The sequence below is a fragment of the Sinocyclocheilus grahami genome, unplaced genomic scaffold (assembly GCF_001515645.1).
Source record: "Sinocyclocheilus grahami isolate Dianchi unplaced genomic scaffold, SAMN03320097.WGS_v1.1 scaffold396.1, whole genome shotgun sequence".
Lineage (NCBI taxonomy): Eukaryota > Metazoa > Chordata > Actinopteri > Cypriniformes > Cyprinidae > Sinocyclocheilus > Sinocyclocheilus grahami.
This window is the reverse complement of record NW_015505575.1, coordinates 101,234-116,115: the sequence shown is the minus strand read 5'-3', so window position 1 is coordinate 116,115 and position 14,882 is coordinate 101,234. Positions and strand designations below refer to the sequence as shown.

General features: G+C 39.9%; 1 long non-coding RNA gene across 1 annotated transcript in view; it reads left to right on the top strand.

Moving 5' to 3' along the window:
• The first annotated feature begins 5,772 nt into the window (after window positions 1–5,772).
• LOC107550332 (uncharacterized) overlaps window positions 5,773–14,882 on the top strand; it is a 12,653-nt gene continuing 3,543 nt past the window's right edge. The window contains exons 1-2 of the long non-coding RNA XR_001604650.1: window positions 5,773–5,786; window positions 13,157–13,158. This is a non-coding gene — a long non-coding RNA (uncharacterized lncRNA). The remainder of the gene's footprint in view (window positions 5,787–13,156; window positions 13,159–14,882) is intronic.

The following is a 14,882-nucleotide window of genomic DNA, read 5'->3' as shown; positions in this document are numbered from 1 at the left end:
CACGTGATGGAGATTTACCGCTGATTACAGAACCGGCTTTCTGACAAGATGCACATTAAATATCGCATGCGATTTATCGTGAGGCCCTAGTTTATACGCAACATTTTATAAATGAGGCCCCGATGCGATCAAAGAACCCGTTAAAGGGTTAGTTCACCCAAAAATGGAAATTATCCCATAAATTACCTACCCGCAAGTCATCCTAGATGTATATGACTTTCTTCTTTCAGACGAATCCAGTCGGAGTTATATTAAAAATTGTCATTGATCTTTCAAGCTGTTTCATGGCACTCAGCGGGTGTTGCATGCTTCAGTCCAAAACAAGTTAAATAAAAAGCGGCCATCCATAAAAAAAAAAGAGTCTCACACGGCTCCGGGGGGTGAACAAAGGCCTTCTGTAGCGAATCGATACGTTTTTGTCAGAAAAATATCCATATTCAAAACATAATAATCACTTTAATGTAGCTTGCGCTCACTGTTGTACACTGGAAGCAATTCCGGGCGGATGACGTATGAGGTCAGCGTTATGTAATCTCTATACAGTTTATGATTACAACAACAACAACGTTTGTCAGGAGATTACAAAGATTGAACAAGTGTTTTTTAAACTCTAAAACATGAAATGTGGAGTTATCTGCTTTTGCCAAAAAACGACTGTTGGAGTTATCTGTTTTTGCTATAAAACAAACTTTTAATATGTAAAAAAAAACATACTTTCAAGGAACTTTAATTTTGTAAATTACCTGTATTTGTTTGTTATTATTACTTAATCAAAACAACCCAACTGCAGTTTGATTGATATTACTTGGTTATCGGTTTTTGCAAATGAACTCTTTATATATATATATATATATATATATATATATATATATATATATATATATATATATATATATATATATATATATATATATAAATAGTAATGTTTAATTCCTTAAAACATTGGCAAGTAGTCCCAATAAATAAATAAAAAATGTAAAAAAAATAACTTTTTTTTTTTATTATTTTATGTTCAAATTGTTAAATAAAATTGGTTATATAGGTAAAGGCAGTGTGTTTCAATAGTTTTTAAAGACAGTAAAAATTTTCATAGTTTTTTTTTTGTCCAACTGTTAAGAATTAGGATAAAATGTATTGTTTAAGTGTAGTGTAACTGAAATATTGTGCATAAAATATCTTTATTTCATAAAAATAAAGATGTCCACAGTGGTCTCAAAGTCCCAAGTCCTGCAGTTATTTTTAAATTAGGGTTAGAGTTAGGGCTTTTGAGTACGATGTCACAAAAAAATTGGTCCCTGTAAGCTATCAATGCTCCCAAAATTGGCATTAGGGTGCTCTAAATACGGCAATTGGTATTTTATATAGAATTTATTATATGAACATGAATGTACTTACTTTGTACATTATGCACATCATTTGTTTGGCCATTGAGGGTCACATCACCTGACAGCTGCCCCCCACACTTTTAAAATGGCTGCTACGCCCCTGGACATAAGTATTGCTTTTGATTAATCCTCTTTTCTATACCTTGCTTCACTTCTGTTTCAGCTTTTATGACCAACTCTTACTATGTGTTTCCATATCCCTACTATTACTACCACTCGCAAACCACCCATCACACACTATAGGCAGCGCAATCCTAAGAACCTGCGCACTTTGCCTATGTCTGCTAATACACTACTTTCTTTTTCTGTTGGTCTCTGGAATTGTCAGTCTGCAGTAAACAAAGCATTGTAGCAAATTATCTCAAAAGAGAAATGTATATAGATAATTACAATTAATTATGATTCATTACAAGTAGTTATATCAGCTGCCAGTAGTAACTGTAGCAGAATTAAATTGCCATCAACCAATCTGTTCGTCTAGTGAACAATCAGTGTAAGTTCATATCAACTCTAGGAAAGGATATTTCCGTGGCCACAGAAAATACTTTCATACAGTATTAATGCATTCGAGTATGTAGTAAGGATCAAAATTGTAAAGAGACATTAATTTTCAAGGCAGAATCAGAAACTCATGTAATTTGTGCACAAGAGTTTTATTAACTAAACACTATCACAAACTAGTCTAACAAACAAACAATCACTCATACATGGGAAAGGGCAAATGAGGCTTGATGAATGAAGCCATCAGGAAAAACCAGAGAATGAAGCTATGAAAAGAGTCAGTTAACCACCTGAGTGAAACCGTCAGTGCTGTTTTAGAATGGGGTCTACAGCGTATACTAAACCTCTGTTTCGTTTAGTTAAATGTACGATACTTGCATTGCCTTGGCCTGAACCGAGCATAAGGATGCAGTCTCGGATGAAAGTCTTGATGTTTGGAGGTTCGGTGGTGCAGGAGTCGCGATCATCTTCTTCCGGGTTTGAAGAGTGATGAACTCCAAAGATGTTCTGACTCGATGGTGATTGGGAGTTTCTTCCCAGTGGAAAGTGAAAAGGAGCTAAGAGAGACATCAGCTGAGATCTTAGGATCTTTGGTAAATGGAAAGTCAAAGCCGAGGCCTGGCGCAGACTTAAGGTACAGAAGACTTCTAGCTCACATCCTCATCTTCTCCGTATCTAACAGAACTGCAGACTGACTGAGGCGGGTCACTGATGTGAGAGCTTTATCTCCTATTGAGCTCACACCTCCAGGGGATCAAAGAACCAATGGTGTCTTGAACTTTTGGAGGGAATGTTTACGACTCTTTGTCTCCAAGCATGGTATTTCGCATACGTAATTTGATTGGGGATGTGAGAGCTTTATCTCCTATTGAGCTCACACCTCCAGGGGATCAAAGAACCAATGGTGTCTTGAACTTTTGGAGGGAACGTTTATGACTCTTTGTCTCCAAGCATGGTATTTCGCATACGTAATTTGATTGGGTGTTGATGCACAAACTAGTAAAGATTCTTAGAACATTAATATGTTGCATAGGTTTCAACATTTAATATGCACTCTCAATTAGATCATCTGAAGACGAATTCATAGAGACCAAACATGATATAGGTGAGGCTATATTAACTAGTGATCTATCATAACATGCATAAAACAGTATACAATACAAAAGACAATATCAGTAATGTAACAGTAATGGTATACACAATTACCTGATGATATGTGTGTTCATTCATAGAAAGGTTTTCCTATTAATTAATTAGAGAAGAGTCCATTTTGCTGTGCATTATGCGTCTTTCCTATGGAAAATGTAGTGAGAGGGAGAACTCTCAACATGCCATTAGGTCGTAAAGTTTATGTGGTCTAGCAAAGGTGTCCTGGTTGCCATGGTAACCAGGGGTCTGGGCCTCGTTCACAGACATCTTGGCACCCAGTATGTTTATTGGGTGAGGGGTCTGTGAATGTTTGTTAATCTAATGAATAATTGATTTGTTAAATCTAATGAAAAATTGTTTGTCTGATTTGTCCAAATGCTACAGCGTATTTCATTACATCTGTTACTAGTCATTCAAGACTTAAGCTCATGGCCCTGACAGAGACGTCGATCAAACCAGAGGACAATGCAACACATGCAGAACTCTCCAATAATTTCTCATTTTCCCACACTCCCCGTCTGACTGGAAGAGGTGGAGGTACTGGTCTGCTTATCTCTAATGATTGGAAATGTATTTCTTTACTTTTTCTGGGTATTAATAGTTCCTTTGAAACACATTCAGTCATTATTACCCACCCTTTTAAAATCCATTTTGTAATTGTTTATCGACCACCAGGACCACAAGGTAACTTCTTGGATGAATTAGATGTGCTACTCTTAACCTTTCCTGAGGACGGTACTCCCCTAGTTATGCTTGAAGACTTCAACATCCACCTAGATAAACCTCAGGCTGCAGAGTTCCACACTCTGCTTGCCTCTTTTGATCTCAAGAGAGTGTTAACTATGGCTACTCACAAATCAGGCAACCAACTGGACCTTATTTACACATGGCACTGCTCCACTGATCATGTACTGGTTACTCCACTGCACACCTCGGATCATTTCCTCCTCACTCTTAACCTCAACATGGTTCCTGACACAACACATACCCCTCCACATGTCATCTTTCAACGTAACCTACGCTCACTCTCACCTTCCCAGCTATCTGCTATGGTTTCATCTTTGCTTCCTCCCCCTAAACAGTTATCATCTCTTGATGCTAAGAGTGTTACTGATACTTTCTGCTCCACTCTTACATCTTGTTTAGACACTGTCTGCCCCTTGTCTTCCAGACCAGCCCGTACCACCCCTTCTGCCCTTTGGCTGTCTGATGTTCTCCGCGAACATAATTCTAAGCTCAGGACTGCTGAAAGGGTATGACACAAATCAAAAAATCCTACTGACCTTAATGTGTATTAGTCACTCCTCTCTTCCTTCTCTGTTAATGTTTCCACTGCTAAAAGAACGTACTATCATAACAAAATTAACTATTCTAAAACATTTTCCTTCCTCCTTTGTCCTCTAAGCTGACGACTTTGCCTCATTCTTCATTAATAAAATTAAAACCATCAGTGCACAATTTTCCATACCACAATTTGTCAAGCACATCTTACCAGCAAACATACACTGGTTCACATCCTTCTCTTCATTCTCTGAGGAAGAAGTCTCCAAACTCAACCTTTCTAATCATCCTACTACTTGTCTGCTTGATCCTGTTCTATCTCATCTCCTTCAAGCCATTTCTCCTGCAGTTATACCTGCACTCATTCACATCATTAACACATCCCTTCACACTGCTGTTTTTCCCTTAGCATTTAGACAGGCTCATATAACCCCTCTACTTAAGAAACCCACCCTTTAACCCATCTCTTTTAGAGGACTACAGACCGTTTTCCCTTCTTCCTTTCATTGCAAAAACACTTGAACGAGCTGTGTTCAACCAAGTCTCTGCCTTTCTCACACAGAACAACCTCCTCGACAGCAACCAGTCTGGTTTCAGAAGTGGACATTCAACCGAGACTGCCTTGCTCTCAGTTGTTGAAGCCCTACGACTGGCAAGAACGCATTCCAAATCTTCAATACCTATCTTGCTGGATCTGTCTGCTGCTCGCTCTCTTGGCAGGTCTTCCAGCCAGTTTTATCAAACCTTTACAATTAATCCAGAACACGGCAGCAAGATTAATTTTTAATGAGCCAAAAAGAATGCACGTCACACCTCTGTTTATCAATTTGCACTGACCACCAATAGCTGCTCGCATTAAATTCAAGGCATTCATGTTTGCCTACAAAACCACCACTGGCTCTGCACCCCTTTACCTAAATTCATTACTTCAGACTTATGTTCCCTCTAGAAGCTTGCATTCTGCAAGTGAACGTTGCTTTATTGTGCCATCCCAAAGAGGCACAAAATCACTTTTTACAGACTTTTAAATTAAATGTTCCCTCCTGGTGGAATGACCTGCCCAACTCAATCCGAGTAGCTGAGTCCTTAGCCATCTTCAAGATCTGTCAAGTCAAGCGAGGCTCAAGCAGCTCATCATACGCGGGGCAGGAAGGGTTACTTCAAGCCGGAGGGCTGTATAATGTGGTTATCTGAGAAGGACATGATATAAATCATCTGTCCAACAACTGCAGACAGATCCATACTATACACTTCCTGTAAACAAAAGGAAATTACTGATATTCCTGTCAGGTCCTTTCCATGTTCTCACCGCGATCGCAACGCACAGCATGCATTCAGCTCCCGCCCAAACGCTAGATTACCTCCGAAATGAATGCGATGCATTGTTATTCCCGCGAGAGGCGAACGCACTCATGCAAACGCTATCTACCAACTCAGGTAAATGGTGAAGTACTCCCCTCCCCCTCAGTAGTCCTGTGAATGCATCACGATGAGCACAAGCTGTCTCCTCGTGAGACGAGTGCGTTCAATTCATGCTTATCCCTCACAAGAAATTAGCAATGAATGTTCATTCAGGGCATTGATGTTTGCCTACAAAACCACCACTGGCTCTGCACCCCTTTACCTAAATGTATTACTTCAGACTTATGTTCCCTCTAGAAGCTTGCATTCAGCAAGTGAACGTTGCCATCCCAAAGAGGCACAAAAACATTTTTTACAGACTTTAAATTAAATGTTCCCTCCTGGAGTCCTTAGCCATTTTCAAGAATCGGCTAAAACACATTTCTTCTATCTTTATTTGACCCTCTAACTCTAGCACTCTCTATTCTAATCATTCTAGTTATATAAGACACTTCATGTCTTAAAGTCTCTATTAATAAGCTGACGAGTTGAATCGGGTGTGTTAGATGAGCGAGACAGTGCTGGGCTGCTCCAGGACAGTTTTGAAAACCATTTCAGAGACATGTTCTTAAATGTGACTCATATAAAATATATTACATGCAGGCACAGTTTTAAGGCAGCTTTAATCACCTTTTTGGCAGCTTCCATGATTTAACTGACCACGGCATTGCATGCACGTAGTTTATTTCGTGCTTTGATATGAAAGGATACAGGCTAGCGTGCACCGTCTCCTTTGTGCATGCAATTGAAGAGCACACGCTGCAAGCACAGTACCGTTTCCGCGCTCTCTTGACTCGCGCCTGGCGCTGAAGTGAACCCTGAACCCTAGCCCCGCCCGTGTTAATTGCGTTAAATATTTTTAATGCGTTAAACTGACAAAATTAATCTCCTGCGTTAACGCGCTAATTTTGACACCACTAATATATATATGTATGAATGTATGAAATTGTAGTTTGTGTACAGCTACACTTGTAAATAATTATTAGGGCCGGGCAAGTTAACGCGTTATTATTTCGTTAACGCATTAATTAATTTAGACAATTATTTTATTGTGCATTGACACAGTTTTTATTATTATTATTATTATTATTTTGAAAGTCCATTGCTCACTGGCTCTGGATACACATACAGACAAACCATGGGTCACAGGAGGGGTGGGATGTTGATCAGTACTGGTTTGGGATGGGCGTCATCATGCGTCTCAACCCCTTATTTAAGCCTGATTTATACTCGATGCATCTGCAAGTTCACTTGGGTGCACGTGACAAAAATTATGTCATCACGGTGTTGGCGGAAGTGCGGGCGACACTGGCCCTGTCCCATATTTCACACTTCGTGTGCACTTGCGGACTTGCAGACTTGCAATGGCTGCCGTGTGTGTGTGTCCGTAAAGTCCACAAGACCGTAGGGTGTCCCATTTGCCATTTTAGCTTTCATAAGGGTGCTTGTGAGCGCCCCCTCTGCGGCTGCTATGCACACTTCTGCCAAGCCTGCACTGGACCGAGCTCCGCAGCAGGCTTCTGCCCGACAGTCAAAGTGGCATTACACCATGAAAGTGCAGACTCAGAGAAAAACCTCAAGGGTTTAGGGTGTGATTTGGGACAGGGCCTATTTCACGTGGCGATGTGCACATACACTGCAGTGACGCGTTACGACTCTGACGATGTTTTGTTCCATCCACGGTGCCAACTCACACCAGAAGCATTTCAGAGGCGAAGTGACAGGGTTCGTGAGACCACATGATTTGCCTGTCCGACATTGTTTATCTTGATTATTTGTGTTCTAACAAGGCTAAGTTGGCTAAATGTTTATGTTTTGTCCAGTTTAATTCAGTTTATAGTTGTATTTATTGATATATCCTACTTTGTTGTGCTGTAGACTACAAAGTTAATACACTTAAAAGTCCAGTTATGAATGGCAAGGATAAAAGATTTGTAGCTGTGTATAGTCGTGTAAAACACATCCGCTATTATCTTGTATACTGAATATTTCACATGCTATTTTTGGCCTCCTGGGAAGGATATAGTGATGTGAAATACGATTGGGAGTCTGCGCAGGGTGTTTATTTTGAAATTGACAGGATTTTTTGCTTTTATTTTTTTGTATCTACTGTGCGGCTTGGACGCGGTGTCCGTCAAAAATAGGCAAACGTTCTTAGGAACGCAACGAATTACGGCACGTATGAGCCTCCCTCAAGACGCACCATCACAAGAATAATACACAAGTTGTATGAAAAGGAGATTTTAATTTGATTACATTAATGTTTAAGTTGAGGTTTACAATAAATATTTTAACTGCTACTATGTAAAGGGAATAATGCTGTAAAAAAGCACCTTATTTGTTTAAAGTGTTTGCAAACCAAATGTTATTGCACTTTTGTTTGAAGGACCATCACCTTCAACTCAACCTTGCCAAGACAGAACTGCTTGTGGTTCCATCAAACCCATAGTTTCATCACAATTTCACCATCCAGTTAGGCACATCAGCCATAACTCCTTCAAAAACAGCCAGAAATCTTGGAGTTATGATTTATGATCAGCTGACTTTCTCAGACCACATTGCTAAAACTGCCCAGTCTTGCAGATTTGCTTTATTCAACATCAAGAAGATCAGGCCCTTTCTTTCGGAACATGCTTCACAAGTCCTTGTTCATGCTCTTGTTCTGTCCAGGCTGGACTATTGCAATGCTCTCTTGGCAGGTCTTCCAGCCAGTTTTATCAAACCTTTACAATTAATCCAGAACACGGCAGCAAGATTAATTTTTAATGAGCCAAAAAGAATGCACGTCACACCTCTGTTTATCAATTTGCACTGACCACCAATAGCTGCTCGCATTAAATTCAAGGCATTCATGTTTGCCTACAAAACCACCACTGGCTCTGCACCCCTTTACCTAAATTCATTACTTCAGACTTATGTTCCCTCTAGAAGCTTGCATTCTGCAAGTGAACGCTGCTTTATTGTGCCATCCCAAAGAGGCACAAAATCACTTTTTACAGACTTTTAAATTAAATGTTCCCTCCTGGTGGAATGACCTGCCCAACTCAATCCGAGTAGCTGAGTCCTTAGCCATCTTCAAGATCTGTCAAGTCAAGCGAGGCTCAAGCAGCTCATCATACGCGGGGCAGGAAGGGTTACTTCAAGCCGGAGGGCTGTATAATGTGGTTATCTGAGAAGGACATGATATAAATCATCTGTCCAACAACTGCAGACAGATCCATACTATACACTTCCTGTAAACAAAAGGAAATTACTGATATTCCTGTCAGGTCCTTTCCATGTTCTCACCGCGATCGCAACGCACAGCATGCATTCAGCTCCCGCCCAAACGCTAGATTACCTCCGAAATGAATGCGATGCATTGTTATTCCCGCGAGAGGCGAACGCACTCATGCAAACGCTATCTACCAACTCAGGTAAATGGTGAAGTACTCCCCTCCCCCTCAGTAGTCCTGTGAATGCATCACGATGAGCACAAGCTGTCTCCTCGTGAGACGAGTGCGTTCAATTCATGCTTATCCCTCACAAGAAATTAGCAATGAATGTTCATTCAGGGCATTGATGTTTGCCTACAAAACCACCACTGGCTCTGCACCCCTTTACCTAAATGTAGGACTTCAGACTTATGTTCCCTCTAGAAGCTTGCATTCAGCAAGTGAACGTTGCCATCCCAAAGAGGCACAAAAACATTTTTTACAGACTTTAAATTAAATGTTCCCTCCTGGAGTCCTTAGCCATTTTCAAGAATCGGCTAAAACACATTTCTTCTATCTTTATTTGACCCTCTAACTCTAGCACTCTCTATTCTAATCATTCTAGTTATATAAGACACTTCATGTCTTAAAGTCTCTATTAATAAGCTGACGAGTTGAATCGGGTGTGTTAGATGAGCGAGACAGTGCTGGGCTGCTCCAGGACAGTTTTGAAAACCATTTCAGAGACATGTTCTTAAATGTGACTCATATAAAATATATTACATGCAGGCACAGTTTTAAGGCAGCTTTAATCACCTTTTTGGCAGCTTCCATGATTTAACTGACCACGGCATTGCATGCACGTAGTTTATTTCGTGCTTTGATATGAAAGGATACAGGCTAGCGTGCACCGTCTCCTTTGTGCATGCAATTGAAGAGCACACGCTGCAAGCACAGTACCGTTTCCGCGCTCTCTTGACTCGCGCCTGGCGCTGAAGTGAACCCTGAACCCTAGCCCCGCCCGTGTTAATTGCGTTAAATATTTTTAATGCGTTAAACTGACAAAATTAATCTCCTGCGTTAACGCGCTAATTTTGACACCACTAATATATATATGTATGAATGTATGAAATTGTAGTTTGTGTACAGCTACACTTGTAAATAATTATTAGGGCCGGGCAAGTTAACGCGTTATTATTTCGTTAACGCATTAATTAATTTAGACAATTATTTTATTGTGCATTGACACAGTTTTTATTATTATTATTATTATTATTTTGAAAGTCCATTGCTCACTGGCTCTGGATACACATACAGACAAACCATGGGTCACAGGAGGGGTGGGATGTTGATCAGTACTGGTTTGGGATGGGCGTCATCATGCGTCTCAACCCCTTATTTAAGCCTGATTTATACTCGATGCATCTGCAAGTTCACTTGGGTGCACGTGACAAAAATTATGTCATCACGGTGTTGGCGGAAGTGCGGGCGACACTGGCCCTGTCCCATATTTCACACTTCGTGTGCACTTGCGGACTTGCAGACTTGCAATGGCTGCCGTGTGTGTGTGTCCGTAAAGTCCACAAGACCGTAGGGTGTCCCATTTGCCATTTTAGCTTTCATAAGGGTGCTTGTGAGCGCCCCCTCTGCGGCTGCTATGCACACTTCTGCCAAGCCTGCACTGGACCGAGCTCCGCAGCAGGCTTCTACCCGACAGTCAAAGTGGCATTACACCATGAAAGTGCAGACTCAGAGAAAAACCTCAAGGGTTTAGGGTGTGATTTGGGACAGGGCCTATTTCACGTGGCGATGTGCACATACACTGCAGTGACGCGTTACGACTCTGACGATGTTTTGTTCCATCCACGGTGCCAACTCACACCAGAAGCATTTCAGAGGCGAAGTGACAGGGTTCGTGAGACCACATGATTTGCCTGTCCGACATTGTTTATCTTGATTATTTGTGTTCTAACAAGGCTAAGTTGGCTAAATGTTTATGTTTTGTCCAGTTTAATTCAGTTTATAGTTGTATTTATTGATATATCCTACTTTGTTGTGCTGTAGACTACAAAGTTAATACACTTAAAAGTCCAGTTATGAATGGCAAGGATAAAAGATTTGTAGCTGTGTATAGTCGTGTAAAACACATCCTCTATTATCTTGTATACTGAATATTTCACATGCTATTTTTGGCCTCCTGGGAAGGATATAGTAATGTGAAATACGATTGGGAGTCTGCGCAGGGTGTTTATTTTGAAATTGACAGGATTTTTTGCTTTTATTTTTTTGTATCTACTGTGCGGCTTGGACGCGGTGTCCGTCAAAAATAGGCAAACGTTCTTAGGAACGCAACGAATTACGGCACGTATGAGCCTCCCTCAAGACGCACCATCACAAGAATAATACACAAGTTGTATGAAAAGGAGATTTTAATTTGATTACATTAATGTTTAAGTTGAGGTTTACAATAAATATTTTAACTGCTACTATGTAAAGGGAATAATGCTGTAAAAAAGCACCTTATTTGTTTAAAGTGTTTGCAAACCAAATGTTATTGCACTTTTGTTCATACAGCAGTACTTTTAAAATAAAAGTGCGCAATACACTACTTGTGAATTCATTATTGAATGTTATGCATAACAATGTGATTAATCGTGATTAATAGCAGAAAAATCATGTGATTAATCGTGATAAAAAATATAATCATTGCCCAGCACTAATAATTACTTATCATATAATTAATATGTGATAAACAGTGAGCATTAGATGACCCAATATATAACAAATTCAATACATATCCACTATTGATCACAGCATCTCCAATATAGGCCAATAACTGATATGATCTGACACAGAGACTATATTTCTGTGGAACAGCTACAGCAATTCAGTTCAATTCATTTCAAGTTTATTTGTATATAGCTTTTCAAGATACGAATCGTTGCAAAGCAGCTTTACAGAAAATTAAGTTTTTACAACATATTTAGTAGTAGCTTATCAGTGGTGACTGTCAAATTGATGTACATATGGCAGAATATATATATATACACACACACACACACACAATCAAACCAAAATTTAACCTTTAACCTTAAAAATATGTGTAAACACACAATTTACATATACTTACTCCATGATCATGAAAAACAGCGATAGATTGACACCGGAGTCCAGGCATTACTCCGTCCTCCAGTTGTTGACGTTGTTGAATGCTGTGCTTAAATTAGTTAAGTGTGTTCCTGTGGCTCATTGATAGAGCATTGCGTTAGCAGCGCAAAAGGTTGTGGGTTTTATTCCCAGGGAACACACATACACGTCAACAACGTCAACAAATGGAGAAATGCCTGGACTCCAGTGTCAATCTATCTATTGCTGTTTATAGCCTGAATGCACTGTAAGTCACTTTGGATAAAAGCGTCTGCTAAATGCATAAATTAATTAAATTAAATGAAGTCATTGTCAGCCGGCTTATGTCACTTCAGAATTTCAGAATTAATCTACAGCTTGGTTACTTTTCACTATTAATGCTTTCTAACGAGACCATTGCTGTTACTGTTTCTCAAAATAATAGTTACTTGACAGTCATCCAAAACACCCTAGTATTGTGTTGGCAGGTTTGCACTGACAAAGATACTCCCATTTCACATTCAGATTTGTAGTAGGACTCAGACACAGTAAAATAACACCTCCAACAGTAGGTGATGATAGATTAAGAAGGCTCATGTCAGAATTTAACAATGATTCATGATGATGTCCTTTTAATCATGATGGCAAATATGTTATTTTTGAGTTGAAGTTTTGTTCAGCATGAGTCAAGTCCAAACAGCAGTTAATAGAACTGAGCCATTAACTGGCATACCCTGGAAAGTAATGTTATAATCTGGGCCTTTTTTGTGTAAATCCCAGTATGAAATGTGAAGCCTCTCTGGTGTGATCTGTCTCTTGCTGGAAAAGTTTATTAGTTAGTATGGAAGTTGAAAGCTAATTTTTCCAAAGTGTATTGTAGTGTGTATTGGAAATAATAATACATCTAGATATGTGAGTGTTGGAAACTCTTTATACTTGTCACTTTTCTGATATACATTTCCAGCGGATGTGTTCAACACCATTTTAAAATGACGTTCGTATCCGTCTCTCCTATAAAAATGGTTCAGATCTAGGTCAACAGAGCAGAATAAAATGACCACACTTTAAGAAACTGTTGGTGTGAGACAGGGGGATTTGAGGGGATTTCTCACAGTCCAGACGTGAACTTTCATCATCCATATGAGCACCACAGCAACAATTTTGATCCCTATTTGAAAGTCCATATTAATAAAAATCCAGATGTTTTAACAGCTTAGTCACACTACAGAACAAAAAAAAACTAACAAGCTGAAGAAAATGAAGCAGGAAAATAACAATTAAGGAAAATAATGTTAACCTTTCTCATCCAGTTGAAAAGGAAAACACATCTGGAACTGCACAATACAGACTGTAACTCTTCAAACTATTTTAATATTTCCCAGACCTGCATGATCTCCTTGGATATGCTTATTGGTAATGGCATTCTCATTACAAATTATGTGAGCTGTGCTGTAAGCCTTTGTGGAGACATACAAAGACCTGAGGAGACTGTACACAGTCCATTCTGAGCAGCCCAGAGCATTACAAGGATCCTTTTAAATGACTCTCAGTATTTATGAATTATGTTTTAAAATGAGTAATTTGAATGAATGAATGAATGAATGAATGAATGAATTATTTATTTAAGTGACTAATTGAAGTTAGTTTTGCTGTTTGCTAAAATTTTAAGAGGAAAATAATTTTGGCTTGCTGACTATAAAGAAAGGACTCTAGGATCAACTCTTTAATTGCTCTTTAATTTAATGTAACTCTTTTGTATTATTAACAACTATGTCACTTTTTCATCACTGTTCACTTCATTATGGCATTGATTGACAAGATGGCGCCGATGATGATGGTGGCCTCCGTGGCGTGCTCTGCAGTTGTTTTTGTGTTTTTGTTAGTTTGTCCTGTCTTTAGTTATATCCCTGTAATCAGTTTCACCAGAGATGAATTACTGGACATTCGGCACAACACATCAGCCGATATATTACCGGTTTTCGACTATTCTGATGTTTTGCTGGACATAGTAGTTGGCGGAGCAGCGGCACTGATCAAGCGCTTCAGGACACGCAGATGGGGGAAGCGAGCCGGCGCCCTCGTGAAGCTCAGGCAGCACGGATTTCGAACGCCGTTGCCTAGCATCTATCTGGCGAACCTCCACTCTCTACCCAACAAAAAACGGACAAACTCCTTCTGCTCTACCAGACAAATAAGGATTTCTCACACTCTGCTGCTCTGTGTTTCACGGAAACCTGGCTGAATGATGCCATACCGGACAGCGCGTTGAGTCTGCCGCGCTTTCAGCTGTTTAGAGCGGATTGCGATGCAGAATCAACGGGGAAATCGCGAGGCGGCGGGACATGCTTTTACATCAACGAAAGGTGGTGTACAGATGTAACCGTGTTAAAGAATATGTGCTGTTCAGATCTAGAAGCGCTTTTTCATTAACTGTAAGCCTTTCTGCTCGCCGCGGGAGTTTTGCCCGTTCATTATCGTGAGTGTTTACATTCCTCCGCAAGCGCACGTGAGCTCAGCTTTACAGAAACTTGCTGATCAGATCACAGAGACAGAACAACAACACCCGGACCCTGTTTTAATCATTCTTGGGGACTTTAATAAAGCAAATCTCTCCCGTGAACTGCCAAAATACAGACAGCACATCACATGTCCCATCAGAGACAGTAATATATTGGATCACTGTTACACCACAATAAAGAATGCATATCTCTCTGTTCCACGTGCAGCTTTGGGGCTCTCTGATCACTGTTTGGTTCATCTTATACCGACCTACAGGCAGAAACTGAAATCAGCTAAACCTGTATTAAGGACTGTGAAAAGATGGACTAATGAAGCAGAGCGGGAT